Raw genomic sequence first — 26,215 nt, 5'->3', positions numbered from 1 at the left:
CCATAGAGATGGATCACATGATGCATCCACATGCAAGTTTCCTTGGGACAGAATTGAGTAGGAAAGAAATCAACCCAAAGGTAAAACTAATGACAAAGAGAAAGGTAAAGCACTTGAATCTGCTCACCATGTTGTGGCACATTGTAATATTGGAGTAAATGAAGACTTATTTAATGATTCACTTGCTTTTTGGAAAAATGATTGGTTGCTTGATTCAGAAGCAACTTGTCACATGAATTTTAGAAGATAATTTTTTGAAGAATTTACTGACAATGTTGATGTAGCATTATAATTTGCAGACAAATAAAAACTCAAGCCATCAGAGCTTGGCACAATCAGGCTTAAATTGCATGGTCTTCCATACTTTCTTCTGCATGATGTATTATATCTCCCATAGCTAAGGAGAAACTTATTGTACTTTGTCCACATCCGCCATCAAGGACAATCCATTCATATGTTTTATGGCAAGGTTAAGGTGAGAAAAGCATCAGATCACTCACTTGTCATGACGTGGATAGAAGAAGAAAGGCTTCTCAAGCTGCAAGGTACCTCTGCTCGTGCACAAAATTTCTTATACCATTCTCATTATGATGAAAGTACATTTCCATCAAGTTTATTATGACATGCTATATTTGGACAATTGAACTATGACAACCTCTACTTGTTGAAGAAAAATGGTGTTAATCGTTTGCCTACAATTCCTAGGAAACTTAAGCAATGTGATGCTTGCATTCTAGGAAAGCATAGCAAACAATATTTTCATGATTCACATTCTAGAGCACATAGAAAACTTGAACTCATTCATTCAGATTTATGTGGTCCAATGCCTGTTCCTTCTGCAAATAGAAATAAATATATGATGACATTTATTGATGACTACACCAGAATGTGTTGGGTTTATTTATTGAAGAACAAATTTGATGCTTTTCAAACATTCAAGAACTTTGATACATGGATTGAAAATGATGCACAATCTCATATTGGCTCTATTTGCACTGATAATGGAAAAGAATACACTTCAAATGTATTTGAAAACTATATTCGCTAACATGGGATCAAACATCAAACAACTGTGCCTTATAATCCCCAACATAACGGAGTAGTTGAAAGAATGAATAGGATAATCTTAAATATGGTGCGCTACATGATGTTTTTAAAGAATGTAAAATTGATGTTTTGAGCTGATGCAGTTCTATGTGTTGTATATGTAAATAATAGATGTCCATCTAATGATACTAGAAACAAGACTCCTTATGAAATGTGGTATGGGCACATTCCTTTGGTAAAACATCTTAGGGTCTTTGGTTCCACCTATTATGCCTTGATACCAAAGGTACATGGAAACAAACTTGGTGCAAGGAGTCATAAGTGTATCTTCTTGGGGTACTCAAACACCTCCAAAGCATACCATCTCTATGATGAAGTTAATAAAATGTTTGTTGTATCTAGGGATGTAATCTTTCTTGAATCATCCACATCTTGAAGGGGGGATTCCTATACTGGATCAACCTATGGAATCTTCTTCTGAAGCACTCTCTCCCCGCATGAAACTCCAACCATTGATGATACTTTGAGTGATGTGATTGACATAATTGGGAGACTCAATCTTGATTCAATCCTAACTTAATCAATTGAGTAGCCTGGACCATCTCAGAAAGGTCCCCCAAAGTGGCTGACAAAGACACTTGAAAGTGTTCATCCTGATGAGGTTGGAAAGACAAGAACAAGAAACTCAACCAGGAAAAATGGAGGTTATGTAGATGACTCTGATTCACCTATTGATATGGATGTTTCTTATGATTTTGAATTGAATTTGTCTGACTATTTTGAACCAACTTCCTTCAAACAAGCCTCTTCTCATGATGAATGGAAAGAAGCGATGCAAAAGGAGTATGATGCCTTGATAAAGAATGGCACTTGGAAGTTGGTTGATCCTCCATTGGGAAAAAAACCAATTGGCTGCAAGTGGGTCTATAAGAACAAGTATAAAGTTGATGGCTCACTTGACAAGCACAAAGCCAGGCTTGTGGCAAAAGGTCTTGCACAGAAGGAAGGGGTTGATTATGAGGAGACTTTTCTCCCACAACAAAATGGGCTATCATCTGGACACTATTTTCCCTAGCAGCTCAGAATGGTTGGAAAGTCCATCAAATGGATGTAAAAACCGGTTTCTTGAATGGAGATATAAAAGAGAATGTTTTTATGTCCTAGCCTGAAGGATTTGTTGTGAAAGGACATGAACATAAAGTATGAAAACTTGTGAAATCCTTGTATGGCCTCAAGCAAGCACCGCGAGCCTGGTACAAAAAATTCACTAAGCATCTTCTAAAACTCAATTTCAAACATTATGATCTTGATGATGCAACTTTGTTTGTCAAGAAAGTTGGAAAAACAGTTGTATATCTCGTGGTATATGTAGATGATATTTTGATGACCGAGAATAATGAGAGCTACATTACATCCATAAAGAAGGATTTGAGGAAAGGTTTTGAAATGATTGATTTGGGCTATGTTCATTACTATCTTGGTATGGAAGTAACTAAACATTCGAAGTCTATATTCCTTTCTCAAAATAAGTACATTGGATATCTATTGAATAGGTTCGGCATGACTGAATGCAATCCTCTAACTACTCCAATTGAACAAAACTTAAAGCTCACATCCATTGAAGGAAATGAATTTGAGGATGCAACAAAGTATAGACAACTTGTAGGAAGTCTCAACTACCTGACTACTACCTGACCAAACATTTCGTTTGCTATTGGAATCCTCTCCAGGTGTATGCAAAAGCCTTGTGAGGGACATTGGTCTGCTGTAAAAAGAGTTCTAAAGTACTTGAAGGGAACTCAAGACTTTGGACTCAAGTATACACAGGTGGGTGACTTCAGCTTGATTGGATACTTTGATTTAGACTTCAACAGAGACAAAGAAACTTGGGTATCTACTTCTGGTTATGCTATGAGTCTTGGATCAGGAGCTGTGTCATGGAGATCACGCAAACAATCAGTTCCAATAGATTCCACAACAAAGGAAAAATATGTGGCAGCTGCTGAGGCAACAAAAGAAATTGCGTGGCTCAGGAAAATCTTGGAATATTTGTAGGTAAAATAAGTACATTCAGCTCTACTCATGATTGAGAACACCTCTACAATAAAGTTGGCCAAGAACCCAAAGTTCCATGATCGAACAGAGAACATCAATACAAAATACCATATTATTCGACATCATGTTGAGGCCAAGACAATCCATCTATGCCATTGGTCCACTAATGAGCATATTGCAGACATATTCACCAAAGAACTTGGAAGAGAAAAGCTTGAAAGATTCAGAATGATGCTTGGACTCATGAACATCCCTTTAGAGTAAGGGGGGAATGTTGACACCTAATTATGGGGATTGGGTGAACAATTGTAAATAGTGTAAATAATAAATAATGGAAAAGGAAGAGTCATCGAGAGATGAAACCCAAGAGTCACTCCCTCATGTATATAACTATGAGAAATCTAAATGAATAAACAGATTTCATTTTAAGGAGTTACTCCTGGTTTGACAATTGTAAGGATGAGGAAAAGGAAAAAGATGAAGAAGAATTCTCAGATAAAGAGTTTGCCTACTTCACGCGGGAAATGAGAACAGGTAAGGGAAAATTCTAAGGTAAAATTCCATTAATATGTTTTGATTGTGGTGAGGTTGGGAATTTTGCAGCCAAATGTCCTCACAAAAGTCCTAGGAAGACAACAAGCAAGGCAAGAAGAAATGGTTTAAGGAAATTTTCTTCTCGAAAGAAGATAGCTCCTCATCCAAAGAAGACAGTCATAATGAAGAAGAATTCAACAAAAGAGTATTGTTTATGGCCGAGCACAATAAGAAAGAGGCACCTGACAAAGAAGGAGACGAAGAAGAAGAAATGATTGAGGTTGAATTTGAAAACGAATTAATCAGGGTTATCAAAGAGCTCAAGGCTGAGAAGAAGCACGTCAACACTCTTGAAGATGAATTAAAGACAGAAAGGGAACATGTCCTAAATCGTAAAATCAAGGTTGAAGAATACAAACGAATTGAAGAATTTCTCAGGAAAGAATTAAAGGAAAGCAACAAGGAAATAGAAACATTGGAAGTTGAAATCATTTCTTTATGAAAGGGAGTAAAAAATGGAAAAACACTTCAAAACTATGCTAACAACTTAAAGACTTTGGATGAACTCATCAGCAACCAGTGATCATGCAGTGATAAGACTCGTCTTGGTTACAAATAAAAGTTTGAAAATGATTCAAGTCCTTCTATGACAACTAAAGAAGATGGATATGCAAAATCTACCAAGTAGGTAGATCTCCTAGCTAGATCAAGAGATCAAGATTTGAAGGAAGAACCTTGGAAGACAATTCCTTGAAGAAGATTTCCTCCCAGGTTTCAACCTATCTTTTATGGTCATTGTTATTCATGTGGAAAGTTTGGACATAGAGCTATAGAATGTTGTATGTATGTTTGGAATGAATATAATTCCAGGAGATCTCTCAGAAATGGATATTCCAGAACTCAACAGAATATCAACAAATATGATCATTTGAGAGATGATTTCGAATGTTACAAATGTAACAATTTTGGACAACTGGCCAAAGATTGTAGACTTAAAATCTCTTCAAAGGAATTCTCACGAAATCAGAATGGATAAGTATGGAAAAGGAAGACTGAAAGGTGTGCTCTCGCTCTCAAGGCTCAATGCAACATAAACGTATGGTACGTTGACAGTGGTTTCTCAACACATATGATTGGATATAGAAATAAGTTCATATCCTTGAAAGAAAATTAGGATGGAATATTGTATTTTGGAAATGATGGGTCTTCAAACGTCATAGGAGCAGGTACGTTCACTCTTGGAAGAAAGGATGCATTAGCAAAGGATGTGTTGCTGGTTGAAAACATGAATCACAATTTGCTTAGTGTTGGATAGATGTGCGATCAAGGACACATGATGTTATTCAACTTAAAGAAATGTGAAATGAGGAAAGGTAAGTTTGGTAAAATTTTGGCTACAGCAAGTAGAGCTCCAAACGAAATATATATTTTGGATGAGACACCTAAGGGGCGTTTCTTGGAAAAATAAGATGAGAGTTGGTTATTGCACAAACAAATGGGACATATAAATTTTGACAATTTGGTCAAGATTAGCAAAAAGGAAGAAGTTAGATAAATGCCAAAAATCTCAAAACCTACTAATACGATATGTGAATCTTGTCGGCACGACAAATAGGCAAAAGTAGAGTTCAAGAGGAACATTTTGTGTCATGTCCATTGGAATTAATACATACTGATCTATACGTTCCTATGAGAACAAAATGTTTAGATGGTGAATTATACTTTATGTCAATGATAGATGATTACACCAGAATGACAACCATTATTTTTCTGAAGAAAAATTTTGAGGCATTTGAATGTTTCAAAATCTACAAGGAATTGGTCAAAAATGAAACCAATTTTAAGATCAAATGTCTAAGTTCAGATAATGGCAGAGAATTCACGTCCAAATCATTTAAGCAATACGGTTGTTGTCGTTTTGTATTTTTGAGGTTGAGGGAGTAAACACATACGACATCATCAAAACCACTTTGGAAGCTGGGATCTAGCCTTGCCAATTTTAGAGAGGGATCTCTTTGTAAAATTTAGCTTTGTTTTTATGTAAATTATAGGCTAGTTATGATTGTATTGATTGTTTTGATTGAAAGGTTTGGTTTATTTAAGTGCTATAATTCCATTGGGCTATGGAGTTTGAAGATTTAACTGGATTTGGCGTCAAAGTTTAGAGGTGTTTCATAAGACAAGCTAGGTTTCACTAATTTGATATTTTCAGAAATTTAAATGGATTACGAGAGAACATAAATGTAAGATTCAGTGGAATTAAGGAGCAACTAAGAATTCCTTAATTTGACTTCAACAGAAAACATGGAAATTATTAACAGCCAGAATAGGGTGCTCTAAATAACAAATCCTATTCATCACAATTTCTGTTAAGTAATTGAGATTTTTAGAATAACAGAGAGAAAAAAACAATGCTTAAACAAATAAACTAAAGAAACACATCACCATTTGGTACACAACATGAATCCCGTGAAAAGGTCCTTGTATTATTGATGCTCCAAATACTTTGAAAATTACAATATGCAGAAGAAATTACATTCAAGAATCAACCCTTAATAGTTCAAACAATGAAGTATTTATACAAAATAATTACAAAAATGTTGTCAAAACCAACAATGTATTATTAGCCTAATTCTAAACAATAAGATTTATCTCTGGTAGAAAAATAGGCCACGTAGACAACTACATGGAAAAGTGGCTCTGCTTTGGTGGGTTCAGTTGCTGAATCAACCTGAAACTGTGTTGCGTTGATGTGTTGGCTGTTGTGCTGGATGGTGTGCTGACTGTTGTATTATTGCATACGAATTACCCTTTTAATCCAGTAAATCGCAAAGTTCTTACCAAATCTTTTCATCAGGTATGGTTAACTTAATTATCCTCCAGTAAATTTCATCAACCTTTGTGTATTTTGAAAAAGTTGGCTTCACTGTAAAAACATGTTTTACCTCATTCTGTATGTAGAAGTCATTTGCCATGGCTTCTAAGAATGCTTTTGCTATCATACTGCCCTTTATCCCACTGAACTTGACACTGCTTCTGGCCATTTCTTTCTTTTTCAAAACATAGTCTTCCTCAGTGATCAATCTATCATTAATTACATATATGATAGGAAACTCTTTTTGGATTAATGCTTCAATTCTATTGCAGAACTGTTTACTCCCAGTCCCTCACATCTTTCCTCCAATTGACCAATGAAGTTTCTTTTGGTCAAGACTTTCTTGACTTCCAAAATAGTGGCAATCCTGTCACTAATTCCTAATTCTTCAAGTTCATATTTAGATTTAGAATTTAGGAATCTGATAATGTTGGAGGCTTCTGTGGGCATATCTCCAAGATTTTCCCTTACCTGAATAATGGTTTCCTTGGATTTTTCTATCAACTCCTTCTGTTCAAAGATGATTTGGATAAATGGCCAAATCTCATTCATAGGATCCAGAATACCCATCCAAATGGTTTCCTTTGCTTGGGCTAAGGTCTGACCAATTGAGGTATCCTTTTATACCTTCTGCAACTTTTCCAATAGTCTCTGTGATTTCTGCACTTCAGTGAGACGAGAGGCTTCAGCTCTGGCTTTTTGTACTTCTAGAGCTTTGAGCTGTCCCTGCAATGTCTTGATCTCTTCTGACAGGATTGACATGTTCTTCAGTGTGTCTTTGTCACCTGTTCAACACTTGCATTATGAGTGGAAGAAGTAGTTGCAATGGCTGTTCCTGTTGCTGGAAGTTGAGAAATAGGTATGGCATCCAGGGGGACAATGGCCATCTTTTGACTATGTTCTTTCTCTTTTATCATCTTCTCCATTATTGCCTCCATCTGTGTAATCTGTATTTTCTGCTCTATGATCAACTTCATCATGTCAACCTTATATGCCTCATTTTATTCAATGTCTATGGTCAGGGGATCTTTGTGGCTAGTAACTTAAGATGCTTTCTCAATGCTGCAATGACCAGATTCTTCTTCTTGATAATATCCTCTGCAACATTTACATCTTTAGGATCATATCTTATCTTGATTATGAAATCTTCCAAAGGTTTGATCCTATTATACTTTTCTAAGGAGGATACCTTTTCCATTTTCAACTGAGACTGAATATTGGCTAATGAAACCCGCAACTTGGACAATGACATAACAATATTAGTTAATATAGAAGATATCATCTCATCAGTCTTCTTATGCTCTCCATTTGATCAATGAGATGGATGTCTTTGGTGCTAAACTCAAAAATAGTACTCTTGTAGTTTGCTAATGTCTTTTGATGTGGAGTTTGGGCCTCAAGGGAGGCCATTTGTATCTTTCCATGCTCTGTGTAAAAAGCTGATAACAATCTTCTTTGTGAGTTGGAGGTCTGCTTCCAAAATTGATTATAGGTACTGTTTTTAAGAATCTCATTCTTAAGCTTAATCTCTCAATACCTATCAAAAAATGTCTTTTCCTTCTCTTCTTGGGCCTTCTATGAATCTAGTTCTGTCTCCTTCTAACCTAATGTGATGATGAAGGTTCAGTAGAAGATGTTACAAATTTGCTGTTTGCAGGTGGTGAGACTGTAATTATGATGGTAGCCTGCTCTTCTGTCTCTTTGTCCACATCTGTCCTAGGAGTCAATTTTGTCGTTTTCCTGTAACCGATCTTGAACCCTTTGGCCTCACTTCCACTTGATGATGATCCATCCTCTCTTTGTATTTTACTTAATTTTTCCTGAGGAGTGGGAGTCTATAAACTTGAAGTAGAAAATAGTTTTTCTTTAGCTTCTTGCAAGGTATTATTTGTCCATTCCAACTGATTTGCATACTTTTCTATCTCAGGCCTTGAGGTATGAATGTAGGCAGTAGTTTTATTTTCTACTTTGAGTTTTGAAATAATACCCCAAGGGTCATAAGACCATGTAAAAATTAGGTTGAATTTCACCTCTTTAAGAAGTTTATTTGCTTCTTGACCTAATGTCCTAGTATGACATACAAATGGGCACACCTGTGTCTTTATGTGGAAGTGTGATTTCTTCTTAGCCACTACAAAATGAATGTCATCAGAATTTAACATCTATTTGATGTATTCCAGGGCAAAAATCCTCACGGGGAGGTATTTAGGGAGTTTGTATGGTGCCAATTCACAACCATAAACTTTGATTTCTGTATAGTTTTCGTATAAATACCAATATCCAGTCTTGGCTTGATCTGTTAGATGTAAGTTTTTTTGATATCTTCCCTAATTCTGGGTTGTATTGAGCTGTTTAGGATGTTCATTGCTGGGTGAACAAATTCCTAAATAAACTGCTTGTAAGAGAACTCTTGTTGCTCTTTCATGACCAGTGAGGTCTAAAAAATCACTAGCTGCTGGTTTACTACATCATCTAGCTTCTGCATTGCAAAATTGAACTTATCTTCTTGATAATAAAGGAACATGTAGATTAAAATAGAGGTGTAATTAAACACTTTCTCTGTAGGAAATTTTAGAAACTGTTCATGAATGCTATCAACAAAGAATTGACTAAAATTGAATACAATGGATGGTTTACTGTCTATGGAAAATATGGAGAGGAAACCTAAAATGGGTTGATCTATCCACTGATCAGAATAATAACCCAAGATATATGTGATTATGGATATAATTTGCTTAGCTTGATCAAGGAAGATAGAGGAAGGGTATGGAGGATTTTTCTTAGGTAACTGGTCATTTTCATGTAAGAATATCTCAAAGATTTTGGCTCTGGTAGCAAAATCCGGCTTTTGATAAAGTTGGGCGAGGGCTTCTAAGGAGAAAGGAGCACTATTTTCCACAAGGGGAGCTAGCATCATTTGGTCTATAGATTTGGCAGTAATGGTAAAGAGAATTCCACCTAATGGGGCCATGATAGCTCTTTGGGCAAGGACATAACATGCCTGATGTTGTCTGGTGAATTCAGGGGATTGGAAGGTCAGAGGGAAGATATAATGGGGAAGATTGGACTCCTAGAGTCCAATTTCATTAGTTTTATTTGCATGCTTGTCTTCCAACCAATAATATAACTCTAAAAACTCATAGTCACACTGGTTTTGATTAATCCAATAATGATCAAGGGACTGACAGTATTCCCCTGGGTTTTTCTCTTTGGAGGCATGATGGTATCAATGAATAATCACAGTGAGAGAAAATAAGGCTTACTGGGAATTAGTTTAAGTTAAATGAATTGTCAGGGGAAAGGAGAGAGAGTGCTGACAATTCCTGTCTTGTTCTAGTCACATGAATAGTGTGAAAAGGATTTCTATGTAAAGCTGTGAATTACAGAGAATAAGCTAGTGAAAAAGGGAGAAAGAAATGGTTCCGGAAGCTTTTAAACAATGTTGTGAAAGTCCTGTTGGAAATGGTGTGGGACTGTTAAGTTTGAACGATTACCCAAGAATTGTGAATTTAATGCCAAACGGTTATTTTTTCCAGGAGAGTATTTAAGTGGATAACGACTAGGAAGCATGGCGGGAGGTGAGTGGCAGAAACGTCGTGGTAGGGACACGATAAAGCAGGGGAGGGGGTATAAGGTGGTAAGCAGTATCGTCTGGTGGGGAGCAAAGAACGATATTGACCATGGATTGTGAGGGGGAGAGGACCCCGATGTTCTGATGATGATGTCCATTAACCAAGTACGACAAAGAAATCTTTTTCGACATGCACCTTTGCTTTTGTATTTTGTACTTATGATAAGGTTAGAAATAAAAAAAAATGTAAAATCACTTTATCCCATCTCACCCCTTTTCCTTTTTACAATGACATTAAAACTTAGGATAAAAATGGCATAGGCCTATATTTATAAAACCATCTGATTTACCTACCCATAACTAAGCTAACATTTTTTATTCTTCTAAGGGGTGCACTTAGACTAGTAAACCCACATTATTTTCTTTTATACAGAATGAAAAACTATCTAAATCCTATCCCTTATTTCTCCTATTGATTTAGATTAGACAGTTGAATCAATGTCATTTTCTACCTAACTACTGATTTTCCAAGATTAAACTGTTTGGAAAATCTTTATTCTCTAACCTAATTTACAAAAAATTAAGCATGTTTAACCATGATTACATTGTATGATTAAAGAAATAGCTAGTGATTGTGGCATTTTGAACAAGCTGCGCACAACCTTTATTTAATAATGATGAAGAAAACTATCTATCAGTGGCATTTAGACTTGCAACAATTTCAGTATTTTGTTTTTTGTTTTGATGGGGTTATATCTTTCATTCTTTTTCAATATTTTTGTTGTTCCTCTTTTTTATTATTTATACCTATTAGGATTCCAAGAAACTCTCCTAAGTTGTAGCTCGAAAATGCCTGGTAACATATAAATTCAACTATAGTTGCAATGGATGAATGGAAGGAATGATGTTTGTCCAAGCCAGATAACCACTTCTACTTTGTTTCACTCCATACATGCGTGAACACCCCTAGACTACAAGGCTCTAGACCACCAAATACTCACAGCTTAGAGATTGAGTGAAGATGGAGAATACTGACCACATCAGACCATATGATGGCCGACTGCAACCAGTAAGAAAGTTTGCAAATCTAATCTTCTAATGCACAGAGAAGATGATAGCTCTCTGGCACTAGATAGAAAGAAACCTGAATAACCTATTCAATGATACATTCAACAATCTAACACATAGATAGGATGATAGCTTTGTAGTGCTAAACCTTAAAGATCAAGAACACAGCGTATCAGGCATAGCTTAGAACAGAGGAAATGGAAAGTGAGCAGTTAACATCAAAATAAGCTTGTATTAGTTGAAAATGAAGACGAGACACTGCAAGTGACAAAATATCTATAGTCTCCAGAAGTTGAACCTTACATCAGATGCCAACCTATCAACCCTGATTACATCTTGTTTCTGGGTATTTATAGATTTTACATTACAAGGGCACTTGGCCTTTTAGGTATGGAGGGGTCATAATTGACCACCAACTGCATTTAACTGCCTGATGGAGTCTCTGACTATGTTTGCTTGCTGCAGTGGATGAATCCGATCTGCTCAGGTGCTCTGCTGTCCTCTTAGGCAGTTGGAGTGTTCGTACCAGTGGGGTTCCATAACTGATAAATGTAGTTACTGGGTCGTGCTTGTCCTTTTTCTCCTTGGCCATACTGTCTGTTTAAACATGGTTGTTGAGGATTTACTATGACTGGTACTGACAAGCTGGTCGCCTTCCTCCTTCGGACAAATGGAGTGGTCAAAGGACGTGGAGCGCATGGGTGAATGAACAGTGGAGATGATAGGGGAGGGTGACTGTCGAATTAGGAGAATAGACGACAGAGATGGCTCAGTGGAGGATATCGGACGAGGTGGGAGTGGAATGAATGTGGACCATTAGATCTTAGGTGGATAGATCAGACGGTGATTCAGCAATGGAGTTGCACGGGAGTTTAACAAGCGGGCAGATAGGTTAGGTGTTAAACGGTATTGATCACACCGCCTTCGGGCATAAAGCGTTAAAAGGACAGGGGTGTGCGATTCCAGTGATCGACACGTAGCGGCGGATGAGAGAGAAAAACCACTCTCATCGCGCGCTAACATTCAATCGAGTTGTGGGCGCGGGGAAAGCGAATGCCGTCGGATTGGGCGGAGATGGATTTGACGGTGGAGGAATGATCGTGCATGTTGCTTTATTGGGCGCGACGGGAGCCATTAGATTCAACGGGGAAATCAAAGGCAGGGAAACAACAAAGGGTTTTAACAAGCGTGCGAGGACGTATGGAAGGGTTTTATGAGGGTTTGGGCTTTTGGTGCTTGGGGCTAAGGAAAAAGGGGTTAATTTTTCAGGTTTTGTGAGAAAAAGAGAGGAATGGAGGTGGTAGAGAGGAAGCGGGGTGGAAGAAAAAGGAGGGATGACTAATTGTGAGCCTTCTTTTGGGCACAGACCATCAAACCATGCTTTCCTATGACCTTAGAAAATCCTCATTATATAGGAGAGCTAACACTAGCTCCTTCTGGGGATGAGATCCTGCCTGTGAGGTCTCAAGAACCGTAGACCACTGCCTTCTACATCAAAACAAGATTAAAAACATTGCCTAGTATTCCATTGGGCATGGAGTCTAACTAAGTCTACACTAAAACCTGTAAAAGAACATATTTACAACATTAAGGCCTGAAAACCTTAAACAACATAAATTTTCAAAAATTGTCCATTTACTGGGCCGCCAAAATTGTTTCCCCTTCTCTTTGTCAATATGCATGTCAGGCGATTCATCAAAGACTTACAAAATCGGGTTGATTTGATTATCTATCTCAAAAATTTTAGGGCATTTGACCTTATCAGGTAGAGATGGTTTCTATTTCACCCCCTCTTTGTATGCTATCATCCTTGGATGTTCTTCGTGGAAGCTTTTGTACACCTGCTAAATAACAATGGCTGTCATGTACTTGACTGTGTCATTTGTGGCCTGCACAATTAATATAAATGGTGGACCAATGTATTCTTGTGTGGGGGACACAAAGACTTCACCTACTCCTGCATCTTTCTTAGAATGAGCCCCATCCAAGGAGGTGTCCCAAAACTATGCACCTTCTTCCTCCGTGATCTGGAAAACTACCCTTTCGGGCTGTGTGGAGGCCGACTAGGTAGGCTTTGAAATATCAAGACTGAGATTATCCATGTCAGCCTTGGGCATTGAATTATGGCTGGCCTCAGTGCTTAGGGGGCAGTTATGAGGGATTGTCCCTTGAATAGAAAGAGAAATATAAGATGATGGGGAACTGACTTCACCCTTTTCAATCACTGGGCTGGGGATAATAGCAAGTTGGTCAATTTGCAAATTTGCATAGTCATTAGAAGCTTGGATGACTTTAGGCTTAGGCTCTTCAAGGATATATTTCTTGAAGGACTCTTTCTTCACTGGTTCCATCAGGGTCATGGGTATTCTTGGCTTCTGAATTTCTGATTGAAAACTAAAAGAAAAAGGGGAGCTTTCAAAGCCTCTTACCTCTATGGCTGGAACTTTGAGGATGATGGGTTCTGCTGTTGTTTGCTTCTGCTTATAAGCTTGTCGTTTTGCAGGGGCAACAAAGTTATGAGCAAGGCCTTTGGATAATGACTTCTCATAGGTAGCCTTGGTTGAGAAAGGGGGACTGCCCTTATCCTCCATACCATGGACCTCATGCTCCTCCTCAAATTTCTCTTCTTCCATGACTATATCTTGAAAAAGGGTCTTCACCCTTTGGTCTTTGTTTGCATCTTTGTTTCTTTGCAAAATTTGCAACTGCTCCTTTTCTCCTCGAAATGGATTTGGATTTGGAAGAGCAAAGGTATAAGGAGCTTTTCCTTTCCCTGAATGCTGCTCAACCCTCAATTTGGAAACTTCAGAGGCTAATGACTCTATCATCCTAGCTATTTTATCAATCTTAGGATCTGAGGATGATGAGATCTCACTCCTCTGTCTTCTCCTATCAGCATTACCTTCGAGCCTTTCTGCAGCCATGATGTTTGATTCAACTTCCAGGGCTGCATCTTGCATATCAGCCAAAGAATCACATCTTCTCTCCCTTAGTAGTAAACAGAAACGAGAATTGAAGGCATTGGCATAAGTAAGCTTAGCAGAAGTAGGGGTGGGTTTCACTTCAGTTGGTATTCTGCTGTACATGTGGTTAAATCTCTTATTGAAATCAGACAACAGCTCACCATCTTCCCTCTGCAAGTTCCCAAATTCAGTATGATAATAGAGAAGATCTTTCTTATCTCCCCAATGCTTTAGGAACACATCATCTAAGGCCTCAATGTCTGCCATGGACCTAGGGGTTAATTCTCTGAACCATTTTCTAGCCTCTCCATCAAGAATTTGGACAAATACTCTCATCCACACGTCATCTTCACTGATATCAAGGTAATCAGCATAACTATAAAAAGACTCAAGGTGCTCTTCAGCTGTTACTCCCTCTGTATCAGTGATCTTAGGCATGTATTTATGATATTATTCGGCAGGCATGGCATTCAAAGGAATAGGCAGGACCAGGGGTCTATACCTAGCAGCTATGATTCTTTGCATCTTAGTGGGTGCTTGTGGGCCTGCCATGACTGGAATAGATGGAAGGGTACTGGCAGTTTGAGAGGTAGGGAGCTAAGAAACAATTGACAAGGATAAAGGAATATGATGGACTGTAGGGGAGGTTTTCTTTGCACTAATATCCAAAGGGGAACTTATTGAGCAAGGAGCTTTATGAATCTCTGACGGTATTTTATCACTGACAATGCTAGGCTCTATATCTTCAAATGGAACACTCTAAGTTACAAGCCTCTCTTGCAGAGATACATAAGATTGTTTAGGCTTACCTGATCCTGATGCTCCTTTTTGTATGATCTTTCTCTGCTTAACAATCTTCTCAGGGTCAGGCACTAGGCCAGCTGGTGATTTCTAAAGATTTCTCTGAGTGTGCCTCACAAACTGAGCCAGAAATGTGATGTGGAGTCACCAAAAGGTTGGTCCTCTAGTAGAGTCACCAGATAGATGATTACAACCAAAAATGTGTCCAGGCTTTGTCTATCATCAAAGCTGGATTTGTGTTGTTCTCCCAGGGAAGTTAAGATTCAATATCCTCTCCCCGATAATGGCACCAATTATGTTAGGATTCCAAGAAGCTCTCCTAGGTTGTAGCTCGGAGATGCCTGGTAACATATAAATTCAACTATTGTTGCAATGGATGAATGGAAGGAATGATGCTTGTCCAAGCCCGATAACCACATCTACTTTGTTTCACTCCAGACATGCGTGAACACCCCCAGACTACAAGGCTTTAGACCACCAACTACTCACAACTTAGAGATTGAGTGAAGATGGAGAATACTGACCACACCAGTAGATGCACAAGACCATGTGATGGTCGGCTGCAACAAGTAAGAAAGTTTGCAAATCTAATCTTCTAATGCACAGATAGGATGACAACTCTCTGGCACTAGATAGAAAGAAACCTGAATAACCTATTCAATGATACATTCAACAATCTAATACATAGATAGGATGACAGCTTTGCAGTGCTAAACCTTAAAGATCAAGAACACGGCGTATCAAGCATAGCTTAGAACAGAGGGAAATGGAAAGTGAGCAGTTAACAACAAAAGAAACATGTATTAGCTAAAAATGAAGACGAGACACTGCAAGTGACAAAATATCTACAGTGTCCAGAAGTTGAACCTTACATCAGATGCCAACCTATCAACCCTGATTACATCTTGTTTCTGGGTATTTATAGATTTTACATTACAAGGGCACTTGGCCTTTTAGTTATGGAGGGGCCATAATTGACCACCAACTGCATTTAACTGCCTGATAGAGTCTTTGACTGTATTTGCTTGTTGCAGTGGATGAATCCAATCTGCTTAGGTGCTCTGCTGTCCTCTTAGGCAGTTGGAGTGTTCGTACCAGTGAGGTTCCATAATTGATAAATGCAGTTACTGGGTCATGCTTGTCCTTTTTCTCCTTGGCCATACTGTCTGTTTAAACATGGTTGTTGAGGATTTACTGTGATTGGTACTGGCAACCTGGTCGCCTTCCTCCTTCGGACAAATAGAGTGGTCAAAGGATGTGGAGCGCATGGATGAATGAACAATCGAGATGATAGGGGAGGGTGACCATTGGATCAGGAGAATAGATGGCAAATATGGATCAGTGGAGGATATCAGACGAGGTGGGAGCGGGATGAATGTGAGCCGTTAGATCTTAGGTGGATAGATCAGACAGTGATCAGGCGGTGGAGTTGTGCAGGAGTTTAACGGGTGGGCGGATAGGTTAGGCAGTAAACGGTATTGATCACACCACCTTCAGGCATAAAGCAATAAAAGGACAGCGGCGTGAAATGCCACTCAGCGATCAACACGTAGTGGTGGATGAGAGAGAAAAACTGCTCTCATCGTGTGCTAACGTTCGATCAGGTTGCGGGCGTGGGGAAAGCGAATGTCATCGGATCGGGTGGAGATGGATCTGACAGTGGAGGAATGATCGTGCAGGTTGCTTTATCGGGCGTAATGGGAGCCATTAGATTCGGCAGGGAAATCAACGACGGGGAAATGACGAAGGGTTTGAACAAGTGCGCCAGGGCGTATGGAAGGGTTTTATGAGGGTTTGGGCTTTTGGTGCTTGGGGCTAAGGCTAAAGGGGTTAATTTGTCAAGTTTTGTGAGAAAAAGAGATGAATGGAGGTGGCAGAGAGGAAGCGGGGTGGAAGAAAAAGGAGGGATGACCAATTGCGAGCCTTCTTTTGGGCACAGACCAATAGACCATGCTTTCCTTTGACCTTAGAAAATCCTCGTTATATAGCAGAGCTAACAATACCCTCTTTTCATTTTTTATTTTATTTTTCTTTTATTTGGAAATCATTAGAAGATTGACAATTATTTACAGTATAAGATTCTTGAGCTACAATACTCAAATACCTTGAGATCCTATAAATTATAGGACCTTAACAGTGGCTCCAGCTGGGGATGGCACTCTACCTATGGGGTGCCAAGAACATTTGATCAATAGCCTTGAGTGTTCTATTTCAACAATATCCACACCTAATTTCTTTTGTTGTAGTACTTATGGTAACATATCAATTGAAACTTAGGGCCTTCTCTGTGGGCTTCAACTTTCGTCAATAGGTCACCTAATCAAAATAATAAAAACAATGATATCTACAATGATTGATGCCATAAAATTTATAATGATAAGAGAAATAGTGCTTCAACATTCTACCATTCATAGGTCCACTAGACATTTCTGTCCCATCTAGATGTTTGAAAAAAATGCATTGTGTCCTCTGAAAGCATAAATGATATAAGGTACTGTCCATAGATTGTCAAATTTTCCACGCTTTCCTTTGTCCTCTCTTCTGGAATCCCACTTTAAAACTCTATCACCCAAAGTGAAATCATCTACTTTAGTTCTTCTATAAAAAACCCTTTTGATATTTTCCTGGATGACATGAGCCTTATTATAGACTTCTTCCCTAGATTGATGCAATTGGATTTTCTGATCAATTCTCCTTTGGATGTCATTAGGCTCAACCTGCAATTCCTGAATTATCTTCATGACTGGAACTCCCAAAGAGGATGGAAACATAACATCCATTCCATAAACCAATTGGGATGGTGACATGCTAATTGATTTCTTTGTTGTTAGCCTATCAGCCCAAAGTGCATTTATTAACTTGTTGTGCCATGACTTTTTGTTCTCTTCTAACAACTTCTTAATAATTTTTACCAAACTTTTACTTGAAGATTTAGCCAACCCATTACCCTGTGGGTAATAAGAAGTTGAATGTCCCAAAGTAATATGGTATTTGTGGAAAAAATCTATCATTTTCTTGGATTTAAAAGCTGCATCATTATCTGTAATGAGCTTATTTGGACAACCAAGTCTAGACAGGATATTAGTTTCTAGAAATTTGATAATAACAACATCACTAGCCAGTCTCGAAGGTGTGGCCTCAATCCATTTGGTGAAATAATCAGTAGTTGTGAAGATCCATTTATGTTGGGCAAAGGATGGTGGATGGATTTCTCCAATGAAATCCAATCCCCATTGTTGGAAAGGACTTTCAACATATTGTTGGAAATAATACTGAGAGGGGGGGGGGGGGGGGGGTGAATCAGTATTATCAAATCAAACACTTTTTCATTTTCATATTCAGATTCATATACGCTACTCCAGTGAAGGGAACCTGCGTGTACATGCAACTGTGTCTAATGCAACTAGCGTATATCCAGTAAACTTATGATTCAGTTAATCCATTAAATGTTGATCTTTAGTTAGTGCATCAGAACTTTTATTAACCACATGAACAGTAAACAGGTGCAGTAAAATAGAATAGATCATCACACACAAGAAGCAAAAATGAACACCATGATGTAAGGTGGAAACCCAATGTGGGTGAAAACCACCTACTGCAAGTCGTCTCTATCTTCTTTTAATAACAAACTTCTTTTTATAATATTTCTGTACTGGTGCAGTATTATACCAGTACACAAGCTTCTACCTGCAGAAGGCTACAACCTTCTCTCGTTCTCCAGCTTCTCCTAGAAGGGAGCTGCAACCCCCTTAGCTCTTGTATTAGCTGAGGTACTAGTACATAGGTGCTGACCTACAGAAGGCTACAACCTTCTCTCGTTTTCCAGCTGCTACTGGAAGGGAGCTACCACCCCCTTAGCTCTTGTATTGGCTGATGTACTAGTACGTAGGTGCTGACCTACAGAAGGCTAAAACCTTCTCTTTCTTCCTCCAGGTACCACATTTCATAAATTTTCAGACTGGACACTCATGGAACACATCATCATAATCTGAAGGCCACATTTCATCCAGTTTTCATACTGGACCCATCAATATCATTGAAGCACACAATCAACCAACACTAGCATCATCAATCTTTGAATCACCCAATACTGAATCACTGAAACCTAGTCAACAAACTGCAATCACTAGAATATAGAGCAGAACATAGAACTCTGCAACAATATTCAGATCTAACTGTATCATCAAAAATCATGTATCAGAATGCATACGCTACTTGGAAGAGCCGAACCAGTGTGTATACGCAACTTCACCAAAGCGAACCAGCGTATAAGTCATTAATTACTTACTTATAACTTCGCTGCACTTCCTGACTCCAGACAAACCCAAATCATTACATATACAAGGATAATACATATGTTAGCAACCAGATCTAGTCCATCAGATCACACAAAGATAAGTCATTATGATCCTGATCCATTATAGATCTCATCCATCAATACTGAAGCTAAACACAATCAACCAAACTGAATATGCAGAATACTGACACTAGTAAACAGTCATCAGAACTCATCGACAACCAGAACCACCTGTAACTTCAAACATCATAGTTCATATGGTATATGCTACTTAGATGTATCTAACCTGCGTATGTACGCGCTTTTATCATAGTCAACCAGCGTATACATCTGTAAATATTCATTCATGATTTGCAGCTATTACAAAAATTGAGTTATACCCAGATCATAATATTTACAGAACATTACATGTGTCAGTATGTAGATCTAGAATAAGCGTGATCAAACCGTATAGAGATGATTCATTCCAAGCCATTAGATCCCAATCTATCCTTAGATATTATTCTCCATCAGCCGCTGAGATTCCTCCTTAGCAAAGCATTATGAACCCGTAACTTGCATACTAGATCTCATACTTCATCAGATATTCAAGACTTTCTGAATACCTTTGCCTAATGATCTTCTCCTCTTTTTATAGTCTTAGGCCTTACTCAATACCATGGTCCAAAACCTTAGAGAATCAATACCATGGACCCAATTCTTGGGTTCAACACTTTGGACGAGATACCATGGTCCAAAACCATAGGTCCAAATACTAGGGACTAAATACCACGGACCCAAAACTTAGTTTTCCGAGATGTACGTGCCTTTCCTTGCGTGAAAGTGTGTGTGTACAATATACACGCCTTTGTATATAGTGATCCTGTGTGTATACACTACTTGGTATATAACGAACCTGCATATATACGTGACTTGGTATATAGTGAACCTGCGTGTGTACACGACTTGGTATATAGTGAACTTGCGTATGTACGCAACTTGGTATATAGTGAACCTGTGTATATACTTTTCTTTCTTCATTCTTTGTAGTCTGATCAGCAATTCTTTGCTATTGACCTGTTTCAGTATGATCTGTCATCTGTGTGAGTTGCCATCAATGACAACACTTATATCACAATGCCAACAATCTCCCCCTTTGGACTTGATGGCAAAGCTAACTTGCCATACTGATAACTGTCATCTTAATGAGTTGTCTTTGTTCATTACATCTGAATTGATTCCTTTGAGCTGTCCTGCATCCCATGTATTCTTTCACATTTGATATCTTCTATAGATTCATCTAGTTATATATAAGTGAGTTGTTCTTCTACAAGGAGTTTCCATCAAGTACAACACATGCATCATAATGCCAACAATCTCCCCCTTTGGAGTTGATGGAAACAACCATACCAAGTCACTCTCCCCCTTTGACATCAAGGCAAAGGGTGAACCAAGATATTCTCTTCCTTGATATACATTCCGCTGTCCATACTCCCCCTGAGTACCTGCTAAAATCTCTGATTGAGCTCCCCCTTTGTATATGCCAAGGTGTACCAATCTGTCCATGCTCCCTCTGAGTACATGCTGAAATCTCTACTCTGCTGAAGTGTGTTGTTCATGCTCCCCCTGACTGTAAGCAAGGTCTACAAAAAGATGTTCTACAAAAAGAACATGACTCTATACATCATAAATGACCTTCCTATCACCAAAGACTCATACATACATCCATCTCCCAACCAAGTGGGGATATACCAATATTGACTCATCCACCCAACCAAGTGGGGATATACCAGATACCAATTGTTTATACATGACTGAAATATTACATCATTCTTCCCATGCATAGTGGGGGTACAATTTACATCATATGACCAAAAGGGATTCATCAAATGACTACAATAGACAGAGACAAACTATTACATCATGAGTCTTGATATGACCTTTACATTGAATGATATACATGACATTTATAATAGAGACCAAACATCTAAATAAGACCATGATAGTCATCAGCAACTATCATACACAATGTATGATCTGCTCCATAAGCATTTGTCAACAGCATTTAGACCAACAACCTGTATATGTCCATTTGTGTAGATAGCATTAACCTGTGACAAGATATGTCAGCATATAGATATCAATTCATCCTCTTGATCTTGAGCATTATAAAATCATTCACATTATATCATATGCGAAAGACACCATAGCCATCTCATCAACATCAAGATTTTCATGATCTTATATATCATCCATGTATCATCACTTGGGGACATCCCTCATCTGTATCAATCAACATATATAAGTATCAACCTGTCATCATATGGGTAAGAAATCATCATCATCATGTCTCCAACAATGCAACTTTGAGTAATCATCCATGTATCCAGCATACTGTATATAGCACTATGTATCTTGAGCTCAAGACTTCTTGATATCATCAACAACAATAATCCTCATGCATGTGAACACCAAGAACTATAGGAATCATGCATCATAACTGTATTATATGTTGACAGCAGCATATGAGTGACTCATCATCAAGTAATGAAATTGTGTATTCAAGCTTTGTACTTCTCCTTATCCTTATGAAGATCACCATGTAAGCACCATATATGCATCATCAGAGAATCAACCACAAATCTGATATGAACACCAACTATGTAACCCCAAGAATCATATGAGATTTTATCATGGAAAACTCATAACCATATCATAACAAGATGTATCATTTAGCCATATAAGCATCATCACCAAGGACTACTAACCATAATGCCAACAATGCATTATTAAAAGCATATGCTCCCCCTAAACCTATGCCATCTTGTTTACTGTTAGTTCTGATCATGCATCTATCAGCAAGAAGTATCAAGGCATCATCATCAACAAGTTAGGATCAAAACACTTCTAAACATCTTACAAGTATCAAGACATTTCCACACATCATCAGCAGATTGTAACCATTATCAAACAGAGCAAGTAATGGACTGAATCATATCGAACCCTTTTCCTGAGCCTGTCCCACTTCTTTTCTCAAACTGAAATATACACGACTATGCACTGTCTAACTCACGTATATACGCGACTTCTCTTTATGAAAATTGCGTATGAGATTGAGAACACTGAAGTTTTACACTTTCAGCTTCCTCTGAGTCTGTTATGTCTGTACATTGTGCTGCGCCACATCTTTCTGACAATACTTCCTTCTTCTTCCATATCTTCAAGTGTGATGATGTTTTCTCCTTTTGGTATGGTGCCCGTAATTTTTCCTGCATTCCTTTGCTATATGTCCAAGCTTGTTACATGCATAACATCTTACATGTTTCATATTCCTTCTGTAGCAATCAACAACTTTGTGACCAAACATATTGCAAGAAAAACAATATCCCTTAAAGTTCCTGGAACCTGATGATCTTTCTGTGTGATGGTCTTGAACCATTCTACTTTTGCATCTGGCTGCAACATGTCCAAGGTTATGATATACATAACATTCAACATTATTCATCGGAGGAGTAAAAGATTTTCTTTGAAGAATTTCTTTCCTTGGTTGTTGATGGGATTGACCTCTCATATCCTTGTTGAGTATTTCAGATTGTGCATTAGAGTTCCTTGTCTTATTTTGTGAATTAGATTCACCTTCAACAGATTCATGAAAACCAAGACCAATTTTGATAGCAGGAGACCTTTGACTACTAAGAATATCATCCAAGATCTTAGTACTATCTTGAAATCGTAAGAGCTTATCCTTTTTTTCTAAGTTATCTTTTAGAATATTTACCTCAACTTGAAGTTGCTCTTCCTTTTCACGATACTGCTTCTTCATGTTTTCTTCAGCTTTGTTTCCTTCTTCCAACTGGTGTCTTAATTCAAGAACTTCGTTTTCTTGTTTTTCAAGAGCTTGGAGTAGTTCTTTACTCTGCTTATTTGATTCTTCAAGATCTTCTTTTAGCAAGAGGATCGTAGCTTCAAGAATTTCATAGTAACTAAATCTTTCTCTGAGTTTCTTGATTGTTGTGCTCCTTTCATTTACTTCACTTCTTAATGATGTCACTTCATCCTGCAACTTTTGACATTTATCTTCCTTTTCCTTGAATAGCTTCCTTACCTTGTTTCCTTCCTCTAGTTGAGCTTTTAGTTTGGTAACTTCTTCTTTGGAGATACATTCCCTTTTGTGCAATAGATCTTGTTGATCTCTAATTTTGTCTGTAAGCCTTTTAAATTCTGCCTCTATTTAATATCTTTCTTTCTCACTCATAAGAGCAAGTTCAGTTGTTTCACTATCACTTTCATCATTTTCAAATGGAGGGAGAAATGTATCACCAGAGGATAAAAAATTCATAACTGATAGTTCTTTTGCTTGTTCATCTTCATTCTGAAGTGATTTTGAATCTGAAGTGCTTCTTCCACATATTCCCCAATCGATTCTCCCACTATCATAGTTCTTCTGGGATGTCTTCTTTTTCTCAGGTGCTTTCTTCTTAAGCTTCTTTCCCATTGTTCTACGGATCTCCTTCAAGTGATCAAGCTTCTACCAAAGGACCTACTCTGATTCCAATTGTTGGAAATAATACTGAGAGGCCGGGGAGGAGGGGGGGGGGGGGGGGGAATCAATATTATCAAATCAAACACTTTTTCATTTTCATACTCAAATTCATATACGCTACTCCAGTGAAGGGAACCTGCGTGTACACGCAACCGTGTCTAATGCAAGTAGCGTATATCCAATAAAATTATGATTTAGTTAATCCATCAAATGTTGATCTTTAGTTAGTGCATCAGAACTTTTATTAACAATATGAACAGTAAATAGGTGCAGTAAAATAGAATAGATCATCACACACAAGAAGCACACATGAACACCATGATGTAAGGTGGAAACCCAATGTGGGTGAAAACCACCTGCTGTAAGTTGTCTCTATCTTCTTTTAATAACAAACTTCTTTTTACAATATTTCTATACTGGTGCAGTCTTATACCAGTACACAGGCTTCTACCCGCAGAAGGCTACAACCTTCTCTCGTTCTCCAGCTTCTCCTAGAAGGGAGCTGCAACCCCCTTAGCTCTTGTACTAGCTGAGGTACTAGTACATACGTGCTGACCTACAAAAGGCTACAACCTTCTCTCGTTTTCCAACTGCTACTAGAAGGGAGCTACCACCCCCTTAGCTCTTGTACTAGATGATGTACTAGTACGTAGGTGCCGACCTACGGAAGGCTAAAACCTTATCTTTCTTCCTCTAGGTACCACGTTTCATAAATTTTTAGACTGGATACTCATGGAACACATCATAATAATTTGAAGGCCACATCTCATCTAATTTTCATACTGGACCCATCAATATCATTGAAGCACACAATCAACCAACACTAGCATCATCAATCTCTGAATCACCCAATACTGAATCACTAAAACCCAGTCAACAAACTGCAATCACCAGAACACAGAACTCTACAACGATGTTCAGATCTAACTGTATCATCAAAAATCATGTATCTGAGTGCATATGCTACTTGGAAGAGCTGAACCAGCGTGTATACGCAACTTCACCAAAGCGAACCAGCGTATATGTCATTAATTACTTACTTATAACTTCGATGCACTTCCTGACTCCAAACAAACCCAGATCATTACATATACAAGGATAATACGTATGTTAGCAACCAGATCTAGTCCATCAGATCACATAAAGATAAGTCATTATGATCCTGATCCATTATAGATCTCATCCATCAATACTGAAGCTAAACACAATCAACCAAACTGAATATGCAGAATACTGACACCAGTAAACAGTCATTAGAACTCATCAACAACCAGAACCACCTGTAACTTCAAACATCATAGTTCATATGGTATATGCTACTTAGATGTATCTAACGTGCATATGTACACACTTTTATCATAGTCAACCAGCGTATACATCTGTAAATATTCATTCATGATTTGCAGCTATTCCAAAACTTGAGCTATACCCAGATCATAATATTTACAGAACATTACATGCGTCAGTATATAGATCTAGAATAAGCGTGATCAAACTATATAGAGATGATTCATTCCAAGCCATTAGATCCCAATCTATCCTTAGATCTTGTTCTCCATCAGCCATTGAGATTCCTCTTTAGCAAAGCATTATGAACCCATAACTTGCATACTAGATCTCATACTTCATCAGATATTCAAGACTTTCTAAATACCTTTGCCTAATGATCTTCTTCTCCTTTTATAGTCTTAGGCCTTACTTAATACCATGGTCCAAAACCATAGAGAACCAATACCATGGACCCAATTCCTGGGTTCAACACTTCGGACGAGATACCATGGTCCAAAACCATAGGTCCAAATACCAAGGACTAAATACCACGGACCCAAAACTTAGTTTTCCGACATGTACGCGCCTTTCCTTGCATGAAAGTGTGTGTGTACGATATACGCACCTTTGTATATAGTGATCCTGTGTGTATGCACTACTTGGTATATAGCGAACCTGCGTATATACGCGACTTGGTATATAGTGAACCTGCGTGTGTACACGACTTGGTATATAGTGAACCTGCGTATGTACGCGACTTGGTATATAGTGAACCTGCGTATATACTTTTCTTTCTTCATTCTTTGTAGTCTGGTCATCAATTCTTTGCTACTGACCTGCTGCACTATGATCTGTCATCTGTGTGAGTTGCCATCAAGGACAACACTTGTATCATAATGCCAACACATATATGGGTTTCAAAGGTAGAGGAGATAACTTTCTTTTCCCATCAAATATTTTGCATTTATGGCAAGAGGTTACCTTCTTATGAACATCAGGGAAAAGGGTAGGCCAGTAAAAACCAGCTCTAAGGATCTTATTAGTAGTGGTTTTCCAGTATAGATGTCTACCACAATCAACTTCATGGAATTATTGCATTGTTCTTTCTGTATCATCTTTCAATAGACACTTTAGTAAAATACCACCAACATATTTCCAATATAGAACATTATCTATGATGCAAAATTTCACTGCTTTCAATTTTAGAAATCTA

The sequence above is a fragment of the Pinus tabuliformis genome, chromosome 7 (genome assembly GCF_031772625.1).
Source record: "Pinus tabuliformis cultivar Carrire ecotype Pingquan chromosome 7, CPIR1, whole genome shotgun sequence".
Taxonomy (NCBI): Eukaryota; Viridiplantae; Streptophyta; class Pinopsida; order Pinales; family Pinaceae; genus Pinus; species Pinus tabuliformis.
Note: the sequence above shows the minus strand (reverse complement) of the source record.